A 22978-nucleotide genomic window follows, 5' to 3' on the forward strand; every position below is an offset into this window, starting at 1 on the left:
CTTTGTATAAAATACCCTCAAAAAGGTAAAGGTAAAAATAGAAAGGAGGTTAGTATTTACCTGGTGTGGTGGTGAAAAAAAATAGGACTAGTCCCAGGAACTATGAATGTGCAGAAAGTTTCATATTATGGTGACAAAAGTGTTATAAAATTGATAAATGGTGATGGCTTAGGTAATTTTAGCAAACTTGGTAAATGTCCCCCCAAAATCATTGAATTGTATACATGATAAGGGAAAATTATTTGATATGCAAAATATGACTCCATAAAATAATTTCTTTTTTTTTTCATAAAATAATTTCAAAACAAGAACACAAAGAATTCTATGTATTATTTCTCACAGGTTACTGGGTAGTGTAGGTTTTACTCTTAAGAATACTGGTTACTTGAATATTTTCTTCCTCATGATTGTTCTCTGTTTAGAAGTCTATTGGGAACTCTAATCAGATGCAGAATTGTTATTGTAATTGGTATCTTGACAGTTGTTAAACGATGGGCTATTGCTTCCTTTGGTGTAAATGAAGAAAACAAGGTAAGAATGTATCTTGTTTTTTTGTTTCCAATTCAGTTAAATCACTATACTGTTTTAATTACATTCAAAGTGACTTAGTAACCTTCTTTCTGAGGTGCATTTATCAGGAACTGTGTTTACACTATTTGAACACTTTTGCAGGAAGTCTGCAGAACATGAGCAAAAACAATTATTTTTATTAGATAGTTACAAAGGTTTTATAGATGTGTCTTAAGTATTTTGGAGTATTGCAGACATTCACCAAAGATGACATTATTTTCTTGATGTATCCATAAACTGCCATTAAAAAATACAAAGGGAATTCATAGTGACAAAAGTACATTATGCAGATAACATCCAAACATTCGAATATTCATCATTTAATGAAAGATATACATTCCTGCAAAGTCCACTAAGAACTGATTGTGTATCTGTGTGCATGTGTGCCTGTGCATACAAATTGGAAAGAGAGAAATAAAATGGCCCCTGTTCATAATCAAACTGATTATCTATGTAAAAAAATTCCAAGAAAATAACTTGTACAACAAATAAGTTTAGCACAATTGCATGACATAAGATCAACATACAAAAATCAGTCATATTTCTATATACTGTCAATGAACAACTAGAAACTGAAATTTAAAACAAAATTCAATTTATGATCACCCAAACAAAATGAAATATATATGGATAAATCTAACAATACATAAATATTTTAAAGTGATGTTTATTTTAAAAGTAATTTTATTTATTTATTTTTAATCGTGACTGAGATTTTTTTCTTTTTTTTTTTTTTGGTTTTACTTTACAATATTGTATTGGTTTTGCCATACATCAACATGAATCCACCACGGGTATATACATGTTCCCCATCCTGAACCCCCCTCCCACATCCTTCCCTGTTCCATCCCTCTGGGTCATCCCAGTGCACCAGCCCCAAGCATCCTGTATCCTGCATCGAACCTGGACTGGTGATTCGTTTCTTATATGATGTTATACATGTTTCAATGCCATTCTCCCGAATCATCCCACCCTCTCCCTCTCCCACAGAGTCCAAAATACTGTTCTATACATCTGTGTCTCTTTTGCTGTCTCGCATACAGGGTTATCGTTACCATCTTTCTAAATTCCATATATATGCATTAGTATACTGTATTGGTGTTTTTCTTTCTGGCTTACTTCACTCTGTATAATAGGCTCCAGTTTCATCCAATGCATTAGAAGTAATTTTAGATTTAAAGGAAAAATGAGTAGAAAGGAAAGACGTCCCTCCCTACCCATACAGTGTTCACTATTACAGTTGGCTCTCCAGCAATTCCACTCCCAGGTATATATCAGGAAAAAACAAAAATAGTAATTCAAAAAGATACATGGCCCCAATCTTCATAGCATCACTATTTACAATAACCAAGATACAGAATTGACCCAAGTATTCAACAATAGATGAATTGATAAAGAAGATGTGCTATGTATGTGTTTGTGTATGCTGCTGCTGCTAGGTCGCTTCAGTCGTGTCCGACTCTGTGCGACCCCATAGACGGCAGCCCACCAGGATCCCCCGTCCCTGAGATTCTCCAGGCAAGAACACTGGAGCAGGTTGCCATTTCCTTCTCCAATGCCAATGTGTGAAAGTGAAAAAATAAAGTGAAGTCACTCAGTCATGTGTGACTCAGCGACCCCATGGACTCAGCCCACCAGGCCCCTCCGTCCATGGGATTTTCCAGGCAAGAGTACTGGAGTGGATTGCCATTGCCTTTATATATATTTATTTATAAATCATGCATGCTAAGTCACTTCAGTAGTGTCAGACTCTGTGTGACCCTATGGAATGTAGCCCTCCACACTCGTCAATCTATGGGATTCTCCAGGCAAGAATATTGGACTGGGTTGCCATAACCTTCTCCAGGGGATCTTCCCAATCCAGGGACTGAGCTCATATCTCTTAAGTCTCCTACACTGGCAGGTTGGTTCTTTACCACTACTGTCACCTGTGAAGCATATATGTGAATATATATATTGTATATAATATTATGTGTATTATTATAATTACAGTCTATAATAATTACACACTTATAATTATAAATATATGTAATTATATGAAAATATAATTAGGATTGAAATGAAAACTGACCTTTCCCAGTCCTGTGGCCCATTTCCTTCTTTTATATATACAAAATATATATAATATTATATGTATTATGTGATTATATATTATAATATTATATGTTATATTATATTATATTATATGATTATATAAATATGTTAAATATAATTTTAATTATATAATCTCATATATATTATAATTAATAAATTCTATTTAATAGAATAATACAATATATATATACATTGCATAATAGGCAATATATATTATGTATTATATAATATCTAAAGCAAAAAAAAAAAAATCAGAGAAGGCAATGGCACCCCACTCCAGTATTCTTGCCTAGAAAATCCCATGGATGGAGATTCCTGGTGGGCTGCAGTCCATGGGGTCGCTAAGAGTCGGACATGACTGAGCAACTTCTCACTCACTTTTCACTTTCATGCACTGGAGAAGGAAATGGCAACCCACACCAGTGTTCTTGCCTGGAGAATCCCAGGGATGGGGAGTCTGGTGGGTGGTCATCTGCGGGGTCGCACAGAGTTGGACATAACTGAAGTGAATTAGCAGAGCAAGAATACGTGTATAATGAGTAATATATATAATATATATGACAAACTATAACTAACAAAATACACTAAACATAATATAATATATATTGTATAAAATATATAGCATAATAAATATACCATACAATAAATAGTATATGTATATTAAATATAATATTGTATATAGTATATATACAGTAAAAAAATCTATTCTAAATTATATATAATAAAAGTATATACATATAAATATATTTATAACAAATATTAGATATACATAATAAAGATTTTAGTCTATATTGTGTATATAAAAATCAAATAACATGTACTATAATACATACAATATATAATATATTCTGTATATTAATATATAATATTGACTATTGTATATATATATATTTTTTTAAATCACTGCAGATGGTGACTGCAGCCATGAAATTAAAAGACGTTTACTCCTTGGAAGAAAAGTTATGTCCAACCTAGATAACATATTCAAAAGCAGAGACATTACTTTGCCAACAAAGGTCCATCTAGTCAAGGCTATGGTTTTTCCTGTGGTCATGTATGGATGTGAGAGTTGGACTGTGAAGAAAGCTGAGCACCGAAGAATTGATGCTTTGGAACTGTGGTGTTGGAGAAGACTCTTGAGAGTCCCTTGGACTGCAAGGAGATCCAACCAGTCCATTCTGAAGGAGATCAGCCCTGGGATTTCTTTGGAAGGAATGATGCTAAAGCTGAAACTCCAGTACTTTGGCCACCTCATGTGAAGTGTTGACTCATTGGAAAAGACTCTGATGCTGGGAGGGATTGGGGGCAGGAGGAAAAGGGGATGACAGAGGATGAGATGGCTGGATGGCATCACTGACTTGATGGACGTGAGTCTGAGTGAACTCCTTACAAATACAATATGTACATACATATTCTTGTAATACATAAATATGTATACAATATGTATAATATATGTATCTATATATGCATATGTATGTCTTAAAAATTATACGCTATAAGTATTTATCACATATATTATACATTTGATATCTATGATATATATAATGTCAGGTATATAATATCACACATGTATATATTAAGATACACATATAATATAGGCATTATGGGTGTATATATATATATATAAACATGAGCCTATATTTAACATATATATATGCATATGTGTATAAACATTTATATATAATGCATAAACACTTTTAAATAAACATATTTAAAATATGTATAATGAATAAATTTAAAAATTATGTTTATATAATAAAATCATGTAATGTGTAATAAAACTTATAATATATGCTATATATATACAATATATAATATTGTCTACATATGTACTTATAAAATATGTATATGCTACATATGTGATATATAATGTATAGTATATAATGCTGTATATATTAAATATGTAATGCATAGTGTATTATGTGTTGTATATATCTATTTATATACATATATATACTAAAAGATATATGACAAAAAAATCATTACATATTTAATTTATAATACAAAGTACATAATATATATTAATAATATATATTGCGACACGACATATATATGTATATATGTGGCTATATATGTATAACATACAAGCATATGCAAACATACAATTTTATACATACATAATTCATGTTGAATATTGTATATTGTATGTTATATATTGTATGTGTATACAAAATAACACATGCATACATATACATAAATATGTATATGGACAAATATACATACTTTATGCATACATATGTATCTGTATATGTATGCATATAGATATATACATAATATGCCTATAGACCATATATAATGAACATAATATATAGGTATATTACATATATACAAAATATTTTATTTTAAAATATATATTAGATAACCATGTATATTTATTGCATTATCTATTGTCTAATATATATATATATTGTATATAAAATATAATAATATATAACACTAACTATACATACTATATATGTGCTCTGTGTACAATACATAATATTGTATATATATACATATATATCATATTTCACATATTGTATATTATATGCATATGATGTATACTATATTACATATATTGCCATATGTAAAGTGAATAGGGTGGTAATATATATGTTTCCTGCGAGAGTGATATTGGCTTCTGTTTAATATCCCATATATAAGATACTTGTGTGGGTGCTTAGTTGTTTTAGTCGTGTCTGACTCTTGTGTTATACCATAACATACTTATAGTTTATTTTCTACATACAAGTTTGTACCTCTTAACCACTTAGCCCTATCATGCACCTCCTCTTTCCTGTCCCAAGTGGTAACTACTAGTTTTTCTCTATATTTGTGTGTCTGCTTCTCTTTTATTACATTCATTAATCTTATTTTTTAGATTGCACATATAAATGATAACATAGAATATTTCTCTTTCTCTGCCTGACTTGTTTCATTCAGCATAATACCCTAGAGGTTCAATCATGCTGTTGCAAATGGCAAATTTTCATTCTTTAATACCAGAGTAATATTCTATTATGTGTGTGTGTGTGTATATATATATATATATACCATTTTATATATTATATATGATCATCACATAATAAATATGTTATATTTATTATATAAGGTTTTCCATGTATATATATAAAAATAAATTATATAATAGATATATTATAATATTACATTATATTGTTTAATAATATATTTTTATATATATAATTATATATATATAATTACATTATATATTTATTCTGTATATATTGTGTGTATATATATACACAATGTGTTATATATATTGTATATATATTATATATAGTATATAAAATATATGTGTATATTGTACATATAATCACACACTATAATTTATTACATATGTTGTATATATAATTTATTATATATATTTTATAATATACGTATGTATTTTATATATGTGACATATAATATATAGTATATAGCATTGTATATATTACATATATAACATATAGTATATAATATTGTATATACTACATATATAATATGTAGTGTATTAAATACTGTAAATATCTATGTCTATACATATACATATATGTATATAAATACAGATACATATTTACACACATGTATTATAAGATATATGGCATAATATGATTATATATATAATATGTATATAATGTATGCTAATAATATATATTGTATAATATATATGTACACATATGGCTATATAGTTCAGTTCAGTCCAGTCGCTCAGTCATGTCCAGCTCTTTGCGACTCCACGGACTGCAGCATGCCAGACTTCCCTGTCCATAACCAAATTCTGGAGTTAACTAAAACTCATATCCATTGAGTCAGTGAGGCCATCCAACTATCTCATACTCTGTTGTCCCCTTCTCCTCATGCCTTCAATTTCTCCCAGTCAAAAGGTCTTTTGCCCACTTCTCCCACCTTCAATCTTTCCCAGCATACGGGTCTTTTCAAATGAGACAATTCTTCAAGTCAGGTGGCCAAACTATTAGAGTTTCAGCTTCAGCAACAGTCCTTTCAATGAATATTCAATACTAATTTCCTTTAAGACAGATTGGTTGGATTCTATGTATAACATATATACACATATGTATTGTATATACATATATTGTGTATTGTAAATTATATATTATGTATACATAAATAAGGCAATGCCAAAGAATGCTCAAACTACCACACAATTGCACTCATCTCACACGCTAGTAAAGTAATGCTCAAAATTCTCCATGGCAGGCTTCAGCAATATGTGAACCGTGAACTTCCTGATGTTCAAGCTGGTTTTAGAAAAGGCAGAGGAACCAGAGATCAAATTGCCAACATCCACTGGATCATGGAAAAAGCAAGAGAGTTCCAGAAAAACATCTATTTCTGCTTTATTGACTATGCCAAAGCCTTTGACTGTGTGGATCAAAATAAACTGTGGAAAATTCTGAAAGAGATGGGAATACCAGACCACCAGACCTGCCTCTTGAGAAATCTGTATGCAGGTCAGGAAGCAACAGTTAGAAATGGACATGGAACAACAGACTGATTCTAAATAGGAAAAGGAGTATGTCAAGGCTGTATATTGTCACCCTGTTTATTTAACTTCTATGCAGAGTACATCATGAGAAAAGCTGGACTGGAAGAAACACAAGCTGGAATCAAGATTGCTGGGAGAAATATCAATCACCTCAGATATGCAGATGACACCACCCTTATGGCAGAAAGTGAAGAGGAATTCAAAAGCCTCTTGATGAAGGTGAAAGTGGAGAGTGAAAAAGTTGGCTTAAAGCTCAACATTCAGAAAATGGAGATCATGGCATCTGGTCCCATCACTTCATGGGAAATAGATGGGGAAACAGTGGAAAGTGTCAGACTTTATTTTTCTGGGCTCCAAAATCACTGCAGATGGTGATTGCAGCCATGAAATTAAAAGACGCTTACTCCTTGGAAGGAAAGTTATGACCAACCTAGATAGCATATTGAAAAGCAGAGACATTACTTTGCCAACAAAGGTCCGTCTAGTCAAGGCTATGGTTTTTTCCCGTGGTCGTGTATAGATGTGAGAGTTGGACTGTGAAGAAGGCTGAGCACCGAAGAATTGATGCTTTTGAACTGTGGTGTTGGAGAAGACTCTTGAGAGTCCCTTGGACTGCAAGGGGATCCAACCAGTCCATTCTAAAGGAGATCAGTCCTAGTGTGTTCTTTGCAAGGAGTGATGCTAAAGCTGAAACTCCAGTACTTTCACCACCTCATGTGAAGAGTTGACTTATTGGACAAGAATCTGATGCTGGGAGGGATTGGGGGCAGGAGGAGAAGGGGATGACAGAGGATGAGATGGCTGGATGGCATCACCGACTCAGTGGACGTGAGTTTGAGTGAACTCCGGGAGTTGGTGATGGACAGGGAGCCTGGCATGCTGCAATTCATGGGGTCGCAAAGAGTCGGACACGACTGAGCGACTGAACTGAACTGAAAGTGAATAGGCAGTAGGAATATACTGTAATGTCCTAGAGGAATGGGATGGAGAGGGAGATGGGGGCAATTTAGGATGGGAGAGACATATGTATACATATGACTGATTTGACTGATTCATATTGATGTATGGCAGAAACCATCACAATATTGTAGATCAATTATTCTCCAAACAAAAATAAAAATTTTTAAAAAGAAAACAATATCATAATAATAAAAAGTAAAATGAGGCAGAGGAACAGTGTCAAAAAGGCAAAATGATTGTCTGGGCAGGGCTTACAAATAGCTGAGAAAAGAAGAGAAGCAAAAAGGCAAAAGAGTAAGAGAAAGATATACCCATCTGAATGTAGAGTTCCAAAAAATAGCAAGGAAAAAAAATAAAGGCTTCCTAAGTGAACAATGCAAAGAAAGAAAGGAAAACAATAGAATGGGAAAAACTAGAGATCTCTTCAAGAAAATTAGAGATACCAAGGGAACATTTCACACAAAGATGGTGACAGTAAAGGACAGAAATGGAATGGACCTAACAGAGGCAAAAGATATTAAGAAGAGGAGGCAAGAATACACAGAAGAACTATACAGAAAAGATCTTCATGACCCAGATAACCATGATGGTGTGATCACTCACCTAGAGCCAGACATCCTGGAATGTGAAGTCAAGGGGGCCTTAGGAAGCATCACTATGAACAAAGCTAGTGGAGGTGGTGGAATTAAATCCCAAAAGATGATGCTGTGAAAGTGCAGCACTCAATATGCCAACAAATTTGGAAAACTTAATAGTGGCCACAGGCCACAGTGGCCTTCATGGAAAAGGTCAGTTTTTATTCCAATCCCAAAGAAAGGCAGTGCCAATTTTCCAACTACCACACAATTGCACTCATCTCACATGCTAGCAAAGTAATGCTCAAAATTCTCTAAGCTGGGCTTCAACAGTATGTGAACAGAGAAGTTCCAGATGTTCAAGCTGGATTTAGAAAAGGCAGAGGAACCAGAAATCAAACTGCCAACATCTGTTGGATCCTCAAAAAAGCAAGAGAGTTCCAAAAAACATCTACTTCTGTAATAGCTTATATGGGAATATAATCCGAAAAAGAGTAGATACATGTATATGTATAACAGAATCACTTTGTTGTACACCTGAGACTAACACAACATTGTAAATCAGTTATACTCCCAATATAAAATAAAAATTGAATTTAAAAAAATATAAAAAAACATCTACTTCTGCCTTATTGACAATGCCAAAGACTTCGACTGTGTGAATAACAACAAACTGTCGAAAATTCTTAAAGAGATAGGAATACCAGACCACTTGAGAAACCTGTATGCCAGGAAACAACAGTTAGAACCAGACATGGAACAATGAACTAGTTCAAATTTGGGAAAGGAGTACATCAAGGCTCTTTAACTTATATGCAGGGTGAGTGAAAGTCACTCAGTCCTGTCTCTTTGCAACCCCATGGACTATACAGTCCATGAAATTCTCTAGGCCAGAATACCAGAGTGGGTAACCTTTCTCTTCTCAAGGGGATCTTCCCAACCCAGGGATCGAACCCAGGTCTCCCACATTGCAGGTGGATTCTTTACCAGCTGAGCTACAATACACAGGGTACATCATGCAAAATGCTGGGCTGGATGAAGCACAAGCTGGAATCAAGATTGCCAGGAGAAATTTCAATAATCTCAGATATGCAGATGACACCACCCTTATGGCAGAAGGCAAAGAGAAACTGAAGAGTCTCTTGATGAAGGTGAAAGAGGAGAGTGAAAAATCTGGCTTAAAGCTCAACATTCAGAAAACTAAGATCATGGCATCTGGTCCCATCAATTCATGAAAATAGATGGAAAAACAGTGGAAACAGTGACAGACTTTATTTTCTTGGGCTCCAAAATCACTGCAGATGGTAACTGCAGCCATGAAATTAAAAGACTCTTGCTCCTTGGAAGAAAAGTTATGACCTACCTAGACAGCTTATTAAAAAGCAGAGACATTACTTTGCCGACAAAGGTCCATATAGTCACAGTTATGGTTTTTCCAATAGTCATGTATGGATTTGACAGTTGGACCATAAAGAAGGCTGAACATCGAAGAATTGATGCTTTTGAACTGTGGTGTTGGAGTAGACTCTTGTGAGTCCCTTGGACTGTAAGGAGATCTGTCAATCCTAAAGGAAATCAATCCAAAATATTCATTAGAAGGATTCGTGCTGAAGCTGAAACTCCAATACTTTGGTCACCTGATCATTAGAAAAGACCCTGATGCTGGGAAAGACTGAAGGCAGGAGGAGAAGGGGACGACAGAGAACAAGATGGTTGGATGGCATCACTGACACAGTGAACACGACTTTAAGCAAGCTGTGGGAGATGTACAGGGAAGCCTGGCATGCTGCAGTCCATGGGATTGCAAAGAATCAGACATGACTGAACAAGCTCAATAGGTACAAACTTTCAGTGTAAGGTGACTAAGTTTTGAGCACCTAATATTTAGCATGGCTATTATAATTAATAAAAAATATTATATGTTTGAAATTTGCTGAGAGATCTTAAGCATTCTTCAGCCAGTCAGTCAGTTCAGTCGCTCAGTTGTGTCCGACTCTTTGCGACCCCAAGAATGGCAGCACTCCAGTCCTCCTTGTCCATCACCAACACCTGGAGTTCACTCAGACTCATGTCCATCGAGTCAGTGATGGCATCCAGCCATCTCATCCTCTGTCGTCCCCTTCTCCTCCTGCCCCCAATCCCTCCCAGCATCAGAGTCTTTTCCAATGAGTCAACTCTTCGCATGAGGTGGCCAAAGTACTGGAGTTTCAGCTTTAGCATCATGCCTTCCAAAGAAATCCCAGGGCTGATCTCCTTTAGAATGGACTGATTGGATCCCCTTGCAGTCCAAGGGACTCTCAAGAGTCTTCTCCAACACCACAGTCCAAAAGCATCAATTCTTCAGTGCTCAGCCTTCTTCACAGTCCAACTCTCACATCTATACATGACCACGGGAAAAAACCATAGCCTTGACTAGATGGACCTTTGTTGGCAAAGTAATGTCTCTGCTTTTCAATATGCTATCTAGGTTGGTCATAACTTTCCTTCCAAGGAGTAAACGTCTTTTAATTTCATGGCTGCAATCACCATCTGCAGTGATTTTGGAGCCCAGAAAAATAAAGTCTGACACTTTCCACTGTTTCCCCATCTGTTCCCATTGAAGTAATGGGACCAGGTGCCATGATCTTCATTTTCTGAATGTTGAGCTTTAAGCCAACTTTTTCACTCTCCTCTTTCACTTTCATCACGAGGCTTTTGAGTTCCTCTTCACTTTCTGCCATAAGGGTGGTGTCATCTGCATATCTGAGGTGATTGATATTTCTCCCAGCAATCTTGATTCCAGCTTGTGCTTCTTCTGGCCCAGCGTTTCTCATGATGTACTCTGCATAGAAGTTAAATAAGCAGGGTGACAATATACAGCCTTGACGTACTTCTTTTCCTATTTGGAACCAGTCTGTTGTTCCATGTCCATTTCTAACTGTTGCTTCCTGACCTGCATACAGATTTCTCAAGAGGCAGGTCTGGTGGTCTGGTATTCCCATCTCTTGAAGAATTTTCCACAGTATATTTTGATCCACACAGTCAAAGGCTTTGGCCATAGTCAATAAAGCAGAAATAGATTCTTACCACACACAAAAAAAGACTTAACTATGTGAGGTGATGAATGCATTTGCATGATCATGCTAATTATTTCACAATGTACATTAATTGATTTTTAAATGATGAATGAGCCTTGTACACATGGAATAAATCTCATTTGGTTGTAGTATATAATTCTATTATACATTTTTGCATTTATTTGTGAATCTTTTGTTGAAAACTTTGTTGAAAAACAAGGTGATATATGTTATGAAAGATACTCATTTGTATTTTTCCTTTCTTGCAATGTCTTTGTCACATTCTGATATTAAGGAGTAAACAAGATCCTGATGCTAAAAACCACTAAAAAGAGATGAAGAAAATCAAACAAGATCTTAATTAATCATGTGGTTTTGGATCAGAAGACTTATCATAGTAAAATTGTCAATTTTTTCAAAATTTATCTTACAACCTTAGTGCAATTCTTATCAAAATTTCAGCAGGATTGTTTGTTCAGATAATTTTATTTAAAATGTATAAGGAAAGGCAAAGAAACTATACTAGCCAAAATAATTGTGAAAAATAAGGATAAAGTTAGAGGAACTTTAAGACTTTCTATATAGCTACAGTTATCCATATTAATACTGTGTGGAATCATGGCAGCAATGTAAGTCAAAAGGACAGAGTAGACTTTCAAAGTATGACTGACTGAGAGACGATAAAGATGCAAATATTATTTGAAGGAGAAAAGATACTTTTTCAACAAGTGGTACTGCAATAATTGGACAATCAAATGAAAAAAATGAATCTCAACTTAAACCTCATATCTTATACAAAAATTAACCCAAAATGGATCATGGGCCTAGTTGTAAAACTATAAAAGATTTAAAAGAAAAACAGAAGAAATTCTTTGTTTCTGAGGGTGTGATGAAAAGTTTAGATTTTACATCCAAAGCAAGATCCATAGAAAAAAATTATAATGTAACCTCTTCAAAATTAAAAATGTTTGCTTTGTAAAAGACTCTATTAAAAGAAGGAAAAGATAAGCATACATATCCAACAAAGGACCTATATCTAGACTATATAAAAAAATTCTCAAAATGAAATTGTTAAAAATTAAACAACCCAATTCGAAAATGGGAAAAAGACTAGAATATACACTTTACTCAAGAGGGTAAATGGATGGCAAATAAGCACATGAAAAGACGTTAAACATTATTTTTTATTAGTGAAAGGCAAATTAAAATCACAATCAGCACATACCTATTAAAGGGATATAATGAAAATAGTATCACGTGCTTATAAGCATGAAGAACAAATGTACCTTTCATATACTGCTGACAGAAATGCAAATTTTACAATCATTCTGAAAAATAGTATTGTACTTTCTTTTAAAGTTAAACACATATTTACCATAAAACCTAGGAACTGAACTCCTGAAAATTTAACCTAGAATAAGAAAACTTATTGTATTAGTTTCCTTTGGCTACTGTAAAAACTTACCTCAAGCTTAGTGACTCAATAGAAATATATTCCCTTACAGATGTGGAGACCAGGAATCTGAAATCAGTTTCACTGGATTTAAATCAAGATGTTAGCAGGAGAGAAATCCCTCGGGAAGCTCAACAGGAGAATCTGTCTCCTGCTTCTTCTATGTCCTGGTGGTTACTTGTGTTCTTTGGCTTATAGCCACATCATTCCAACATCAGCCTCTGTGATCACATTGCCTTCTCTTCTCTCTGGGGCAAATCTCCCTTTGCTTCTCTCTTACAAGGACACTTGTGATTGTATTTAGGACCTGCCAGGACAATCCAAGATAATATTCCCATCTCAAGACAATTAATCACATTTGCAAAGCATATTTTGCCACAAGGTAATATATTCACAATTTTCAAGGATTAAAAAGTGGACATCTTTGGAGAACTTTACTCAGCCTACCACAAATGTGTTCACACAGAGGCTTGTGTATGAAAGTTCTTAGCAACTTTTTTCATAGTAATCCCAAAGTGGAAACAATCCAAATATCCTTCAATGGATGACTGAATAACTGTAGTATATCTACACAATGGAATTCTTTTCAGCAATAAAAGAAACTATTGATACACACAATTTGGATTAATCTCAAAGCATTGTGTCAAATAAAAGAAGCTCAGTTTCAAAATGTACACTACTGTATGATTCCAGTTACACCGTACTCTGGAAAAGACAAGACTATGTGACAGAGAACAGATCAGTGATTTTCCAGGAGTTATGAGTTTTGCAGAGGATGTGATTCTAAAGAGACAGCACTAGGAGCTTGGGAGTGATGAAACTGTTCTGATTACGGTGGTTGTTACATGAATCTATACATGAGTTGAAATTCATAGAGCTATACAGCAAATACAACAAATTTTACCTTAATTTTTATTAAAAAATCTGAAGAAGAAATTTCTTCATACAGATTAGGTACACAAAGGTCTGGAGGTAAGGGAGCATTGTATTGTGCATGCATGCGTGATAGGTTGCTTCAGTTGTGTCTGACTCTTTGCGACCCTATGGATTGTATCCCTCCAGGCTCCTCTGTCCATGGGGATTCTCCAGGCAAGAATACTAGAGTGGGCTGCCATGCTCTCCTCCAGGAGATCTTCTCCACCCAAGGACTGAACCTGCATCTCATGTTTTCTTCATTGTCAAGTGGGTTCTTTACCACTAGTGCCGCCTGGGAAGCCCCAGAGTTATTGCACATCTGCTTAACTGTAGTAACTGCTTTTAGTATTGATTGGCAGAGGCTTAGAGCACAGGGATGTAGATAGCCAGAGAGAAAAAAGTGCTGGGACTTCAACGGTTTTTCAATAACCCTGAAATTAAGAACATTGACTTTAAAACTGTCTCTGGAAAATCTAATGCCTGACAATAATGAATGAGTGCTCTCATCTCATGTGCTGATTTTCTCATATAACTGAAAGGTGATATCTGTAACAGGGACAATTTGAATATCAAAATAGTGATGACTGAATCTAGGAAAAGACTAAAATTTTTCTAACAGAATTCAGTTACCAGGATTTTAATTTTAATTCATTCTCTTGATTCATGAATGATCTACCTAAGGAAATGAATAAGTTCTTCTGCCTCTGCTGCTACTGCTGCTAAGTCGCTTCAGTTGTGTCCAACTCTGTGCGACCCCATAGACAGCAGCCCATCAGGCTCCGCAGTCCCTGGGATTCTCCAGGCAAGAACACTGGGGTGGGTTGCCATTTCCTTCTCCAATGCATGAAAGTGAAAAGTGAAAGTGAAGTTGCTCAGTCATGTCTGACTCTTAGCGACCCCATGGACTGCAGCCTACCAGGCTCCTCCGTCCATGGGGTTTGCCAGACAAGAGTACTGGAGTGGGGTGCCATTGCCTTCTGCCTCTACCATCCCAGAATTAACAGAATCAATCCATGTGTCCTCTTCTTGAACTTTCCACACATCTATTGCTTATCTTTTTTAACAATTCATTTGTAGTTAACTTTATTATCATTTGCCTAGGGCCAACTTTTTTCTTTTCACAGAAGTTTGCATGGATCTTTGAAAAATAAATTCATGATATAACTGTATTAAGCAGAATTATTGACAAGCCATGTGAAGTTCTCATGCCTTGCAGTAATAAGGAACACTTGAGTGAAATAGCAACAACAAAAAAAGTTCAGGTTGCACATATTCCTTTGATACTCTGTATTCATAAAACATGGACCAGCTACCTTTTGGTTCTGGGGACACAAACCAGTTCTGTCAACCATATTCCACCAATGAGTTTAAAAAATCTACTTTACTTTTTCATTTTACTTTTAATTAGAGACTACTTGCCAACCATAAAGAATGTTGAGTGCAAAAGATTGAGGGCAGGAGGAGAAGGGAGCAGCAGAGGATGAGATAGTTAAATAGCAACAGGGACTCAATGGTCATGAATTTCAGCAAACTCTGGGACATAGTGGAGGACAGAGGAGACTGGTGTGCTGCAGTCCATGGGATTGCAAAGAATCCGACATGAGTTAGCAACTAAACAACAACAACAAAGTAGCTAACCTTATACTTACCACAAAAGTTGAAAACATCTCATCCTGTCACAACTTTCTTCTTTAAATTAGTCTCATATTCTTAAATGTCAATTAGAATTTAATAAAACATTAAGTTTACACTGCACTGCAGCTTTCAGTGAAGCTCTCTGACATTGGAGAAAATATATTTTTGGTGACGTTTCTTTCTTGATTCCTATATTGAAATAAAAGAGTATACTGAAAACACTTGATGCACTGTGAATAGCTTATATCTTTTCTCCAGATATTATTACAAACACATTTTTATTTGACATTTCTATTAAATCATTTTTATACTGCCAATAAAGACATAGTTCCATTTCTTAAGAATCAGGTACAAAGAAGAATGCAACATATAAATTAATATAAAATATAATCCTTAAAGTAGGTTACAGTCTAAAGGAAATAAAACAGGTATGTGTGCATGTGCACACACATGTATTAACACACATATATGGAGTTAAATAGCAAAACAAAGCATGATAATGAGTGGCAAAACAGAATTTTCAGTGGGAGGAGTTAAATTTGATATTTGAATCTACCTCTTGCTATGTGACTCTTAGAAAGTTGCCTGAAACTGTCAGGTTTTAGATGTTTCATCTTAAAAACAGAAGCAATAATACACAGAGATATTGTGAAGTTTCTACTGAATACTGTATATGAAAGTGTACAGGGTCTCACATCCAAAACAGATACAGTCGATTGAGCACCAGGGCAGTGACTGTACCCAATGCAGGGACCTCCAGGTCAGAGACCCTTTTATAGTACTTGAAGGAGCCCTGCTACTCTGGAAAGAATATGGGCTTTGGAGTCAGGTCTACTAGGTTTTAAATCATGGCTTCGCAATTCATGATTGTAAAACATTGTGCAAGTGAATTAACCTTTCTGATTCTTATTTTCATTATTTTCAATGGGCATATTATTAACCACTTACCTCAGAGAGTTATTGTGAAGATTAAAATAATATTAAAATAATAAAAAATTTATTAAAATTTAATAATAAATATTAAAATAATATTTAATTAAAATAATTAAAATATTATTATTTAGCTTAATTATTTAATTATTTAAATTATTTATTTAATTATTTAAGTATAATTTAACACCAGGTGCCTAGACAGCATATTAAAAAGGAGAAACAGACATTACTTTGCTGACAAAGGTCTGTCTAGTCAAAGCTATGGTTTTTCCAGTAGTCATATACGGTTGTGAGAATTGGACCATAAAGAAAGCTGAGTGTCAAGGAATGGATGCTTTTGAACTGTGGTGTTGGAGAAGACTCTTGAGAGTCCCTTGGACTGAAAGGATATCCAACCAGTCCATCCTAAAGGAAATCAATCTTGAATATTCATTGGAAGGACTGATGCTGAAGCTGAAACTCCAATACTTTGGCCACCTGATGTGAAGAACTGACTCATTAGAAAAGACCCTGATGCTGGGAAAGATTGAAGGCAGGAGGAGAAGGCGACAACAGAGGATGAGATGGTTGGATGGCATCACCGACTCGATGGACATGAGTTTGAGCAAGCTTCAGGAGTTGGTGATGGACAGGGAAGCCTGGCATGCCGCAGTCCATGGGATGGCAAAGAGTCAGACACAACTGAGCAACTGAACTGAACTGAACTGCCCAATATACAATGGAATATAAATTTACTAAAGTGAATCTTCCTCTCAGCTTTACAAAGATCACAGGAAGTTAAACAGAGAAGAGTGAAACCCACATACTAAAATAGATTATGAAACACTAATGAGTTTATGCATATATGTTAGAGTGTATGTGCTATTATAAACTAATCTGTGGAAAATCTCGAGAATACAAAAGCATAATCACAGTGCCCTTTTGTTGTTAGTCAACAATACCTACTTATTAAAGAAGAGAGTGTATGGAGAGAGTGTCCACTTGTCCCTATCCGAATCTCATTGTTAGATCATACTGACAGTGACTGTGGCAGACAGCCTGATGGCAGAAGAGAAAATCATCTGTGAAAGGAGCCATTTGATGGTCTTGCTTGTCTATTCCTAAATCAAGATGTTCCCTATAATTTGTTCTCAAGAATATTTAAAAGTCAGTGGCTTCTTATAATTCTAATCTATTACTTTTTCATTTTGAGCTGAACTCTAGTAACTTTTGCTACTGTTTTTATCTATATCTTACTTCCACTGTTCTCCCACATTCGAGGCAGGAGCTTTAACCTCTGAGCCACAGGGAAGCCCTTATAGATTATAAATATTTCTAAATATTTTTGTAAGATAAAGGACAAAATGTCAATGACTAAGTTTGTACTGCATTTGTTATGCAAACCCTTTGGCAAGCACTTACTAGTGAAAGAGAAAGGTACCTGCAAGCACAACTGTAGTTCTTGTTCAGTTGCCGAGTCTTGTCTGACTCTGAGACTCCATGGACTGTAGCCCACCAGGCTCCTCTGTCTATGGGATTTCCCAGGCAAGAATACTTGGTTGCCATTTATTTCTCCAGGGGATCGTCCTGACCTAGGTTTTGAACCTGTGTCTCCTGCATTGGCAGGTGGATTCTTTACCACTGTGCCACGAGGGAAGCCCCAAGCACAATTGTATTGGATGTATTAATGCTAGAGCTGTCATGGTTTTAATTTGATTGTTATTTATAGAGCAGTCAAAATGTGTTAGGCTGCATAAAGAACACACTGAAAGCATGATCTGTATATTAAAGATTTTATACTCTAAAAAAGGAAATCAATTAACTCAACTACAGAATGTATTCATTTATGTAATCATCTGTGAAATCTTGATTAGGTAACTCATTTAGCTAGTCTTATACCTAGCAGGTATTTAATATCTTTCTATTTAAAAATTGTGTTGCTTCAAATAATATTTTAAGATACTTTAATGTGATATCGCTCACATGTATGAAATTATTCCTCCCCATTTGTAAGCTAATTAACAAATATCTCATCAAGAGCAAAAACCTCAGCAGATACGGACGAACCAGAACAAACTGAGTCCTCAGAGAATAGCCATGTTCATTTTACATTCGTTTTCAGAAAATGATCATACAAGGAGAATGGACGCCCTCAGAATAACAAAGCAGTTGTGGTGGGCCAAAGAATTCAAGGTTATACTGCAGCTTGATTCATAGGAATGTGAGATTGTCCATTTCTTACTCCACCAATCCGTTGTAAGCATTCACAGTGTCCCAAGTCCCTTGCAAAACACTGGAGATATAATGATGAAAACGGACATGGTTTTTGCCTTTTGAGACATTTGCAATCTAGCTGCAGAGATGGGGAAATTATTCATTTGTCAAACAAATATTTATTGAGTGCTTTCTTCAGGCTAGACAATTTTCCTAGAGCTGGGGAGACAGAATAAAAAAGAGAGACAGAAATTTCTGTCCTCTTGAGCATACTAAAATTGGGATAGGCTGATGACAAATCTATGTGTGTGTGTATGTGTGTGTAGACATATCCTTCATAGATAGAGATAGATATAGAGATAGACCTATATGTGTATATCTACACATATGTCTGTACTCAGATGGTGGTATATGCTGTGGAGAACTACAAATTAGTAGAGAAGGAGAAGGTGTGTTGGGTGATATAGGAAAGGTTTGGGGGAACCTCACTAGTAAGGTGATATATTAGTAGAGATCTCATAAGGTGAGGGAGTAAGACAAGGCTTGTATAAAGGGAGTGGGCTGGGAGAGCATTCCAGGCAGAATAGAAAGGTCAAAGACTTAAAGAAAATGGGTGCTTAATAGAGTATGTAGGTATAGCAAAAGGTCAGTGGGTCTGACTGGAGCATTCTGAAGCATGGTTAATATTTATAGATGCCAAAACTTCTGAATCATATAGCCCCATCCACTTTTCATCCTTACTCATTAATCCAGTGTCTTTTTCCTTCATCTGTATCCTCCCGATCCTCCTCTGTCACTTCAGTACTTGGATGTGTGATTTAGCCTCTCCTGGCTTGTGGCCTTGACTTTCTCCTGGTCCCCTCTGGAATGTCTTCCTTGACTTGGTGTGCTTCCAGAGGATATTTGGCTTTATGAACCTTCGTGGTCTCCTGCCCCTCTGTACCTATCCACAGCCTTCATGGAAGGTCTAAGTATATGTCTCATGAGTTTATTGTGAGGGTCAAAGAGGTAAGTATGAGTAAGCATCCCATAAACTTTTAAGTGTTTTATACTTGGAATGAAATCTTTAGTTCTAAGGCCATGAGATCTCAAACAAAAAGATGATACCAACAGTAAAGTCATTTTGCAATACCAAATCTAGGCAAAGCAGGCAACCAGGAAAAGAACAGCTAGGCAGGAAGCCTATCTCTGTCAGGGTAAGATGAATCACCAGCAAAAAATAGAGTGGCCTTTGGAAGAGTCAGGGCAGCTGGGTTGACTCGTCCCCATCAGTCTAACAGAGAGTGCTGCATAACTCAGCTTCCTTTCTGCCCCTCTATTTCAAACAATTTATAGATGCATCTTTATTTTTCCTCATGCCAGATGTTTTTCTTCATTTTTCTTTATGCTAGATTCTTTTCTTCTGTTTTCTCAGGACATTATATCTTTATGTTTCTCCTCTTGTTATTACTTTTCTGCTTTCTCTGCCTTATTATCTTATAGTTCTTGCTCCTTTACCTTGAAAAGGTTTTGCTATGGTCCCTGGGGAAGTTGCTTTACAGTTTGCGGTACATGTGATGTTTGGAGTCAATCTAGCCACTTTGTCTGTCTGAGAAGACTGTTGCTACACTGCAGTGATTCCCGGAGAGAGGGAAGCAGCATGGTAGCATGGTGCAGAGAGTGAGGCGTAAGGGATCAGTGAGTCTAGATTGTTCCACTAACATGCTGGGTTAACTTTGGCAAATCTTTAGGTTAATGTAGGTCTCAGTTTACCTAATATAAATAGTAAAGTTGCTGAACTAAGTATTCGCTAGGAGTTCTGGATTCCGAAAATGCTATGTTAATGTGAAACACAAAAAGAACTGTTTGGTTTTGGCAATAGAGGATAGTAGGACCAGAGCTGGTGATTGAACTGTTGGAATAACAGCTCTTGCTTTCTGGTATACGTCATGTCACGATCCTCAGGGTGTCTAATGAATGCCCAAAGTACAGACTGGAGACCCTGCCTCCTCAATAAAACTTTCCACTGTACTCTGCATGTAGTGTATGCTTACGGAAAATAACTGAATATATTGTGGGGTGCCAAATTTTGAAAAAAAAAAAACCTCTTTATTTCCAAAAGATGGCACTGACAGATTGCTCAGGATGTAACAAAAGAGGGTAAAGCAACACTGGAGGAAGCCCTGAGAGAGAGTTCTTGCAGAAGAAAAGTGATGAAGTGAACAAAGCTTCCAGGTTGCTTCGCTAAATAGTCTTGGAGCTCTACAGTCCACTAAACCCTTGACTGGTCAGGATCAAACAACATTGATTCTACCTTCAACTTCACCAAGAATTAAGGGAGTTATGCCTCTGAAGCAAACAATTTTTTAGCCTCTACACTAAAAATAAAATTCAGATAATTTGGAATCGTTTTTGTGAAATTAGGACAAGCCATCTTTCTGACTTGATTCCCCTAGTACCTTCCTTGATTAACCCATATTTGGAAGGTTATGAAGAATAAACTGTGTAGGAGTATAGGCAGCAATGGGATGATTAGTGTGGAGTTATAACCATGAAGGTCAAGTACAGGGAATGCTTGAATTTGTAGAAATGATTACAGTTATCTTCCATACCCCTAAATCCATTTTCTTGGTGCAGCTAAATCACAAATTTTGACCTCTTTCCAAACCTAAACCCCCACCCACACGGCATCTTTATCCACCTCATCTGTACCCTTCTCACCTTCTTGAGGTCATCACTCCAGCAATGACTGTTCCCTTCTTTCTCCTATATCAAACATTGAAAAAAATTATTTAAAATATCTAGTGTCTCTTACATTAAAAACAAAAATAAATATTTCTCTTACCCTGCATCACCTTCTGGGCTTCCTGGGTGGCTCACACAGTAAAGAATCTGCCTGCAATGTGGGAGACCTGTGTTCAATCCCTGGGTTGGGAAGATCCCCTGGAGGATGACATGGCAACCCACTTCCTTATTCTTGCCTGGAGAATCCCCATGGACAGAGGAACATGGTGGGCTACAGTCCATGGGGTCACAAAGAGTTGGACACGACTGAGCGACTAAGCACAGCACATCATCTTCTAGCTACAGCCCCATTTCTCTGTTCCTTTTCTTAAAAAGCAGTACTTGTTAGAAGATGTATCTTTTCATCCTTAAATCTTTCAACCCCCTTTTAGAAGTTTTATTTCATTTTTAAAAACATTTTTCTTTCTCTTTGCTTCCAAGATGACACATTCTCCTGTTTATTTCCTATAATACGAGGCACTCAGTCTCAGTCACCTTTGATTATCTTACTTGCTTCTTCTCTGCATGAGCTAAAAATACTGGAGTATTTGCAATATTTCCACTATTCTTCTACCCACCTACATTCTTCCCTGAGCAATTTCAAATCGGTCTATGACTCTACATAGTACCCCAAGTACTGACCCTTGCTTTCAGTTTTGTACTAACATATGACTACCTAATCGTCCTCTCTACTTAGATATTTAATAGAAACCTCAAACATAAAATGCTGCAAACAGAACATTTGATCTATGGCTGCTCCACAGTCAACCTGATCTTCCATAGCCTTTTCCTTTACAGTACCATCCATTCAGCTCCCCGGATCAAACAACCAGAAGTCACCCTTCCTCTTTTCTGTCTTCCTCATTCCCCATAGCCAATCCATCAACAAGCCCAATAGACTGTAAAATATGTTCAGAATTCAACCACTTCTTTCTGTGGTACACTATTAATACAAACCTAGTTCAAACCACCCTCAATGGTTGTCCCCTGTACTCTGAATTGATCTCCCTGCTCCTCTCCTTTCTCCTTTTCAGCTTATTTGCCACCCAGGAGACAAAATAATCCTTTCAGAAGTTGGTCAGACTATGTCGTTCTGCTGTGCAAAATGCTCCCATGGCTTTTCATTAACCTTAAGATAAAATCTAGACTTCTTCCCTACAAGACTGTAAGACCTGGCCTCTGGCAACCTCTTTTATCTCATCTTCCACCCCATGCCTGCTGTTGTTTGGCCACAGCATATTTTTTTTTTTTCTCAAATATACCAAACTTGTTGCCATCCTAGGACATTTGCATTGGCTATTTATTTCTATATTTGACATCTATTTTTATCAGTCTTAGCCCCAGT

The sequence above is a fragment of the Bos mutus genome, chromosome X (assembly GCF_027580195.1).
Source record: "Bos mutus isolate GX-2022 chromosome X, NWIPB_WYAK_1.1, whole genome shotgun sequence".
NCBI classification, from domain to species: domain Eukaryota; kingdom Metazoa; phylum Chordata; class Mammalia; order Artiodactyla; family Bovidae; genus Bos; species Bos mutus.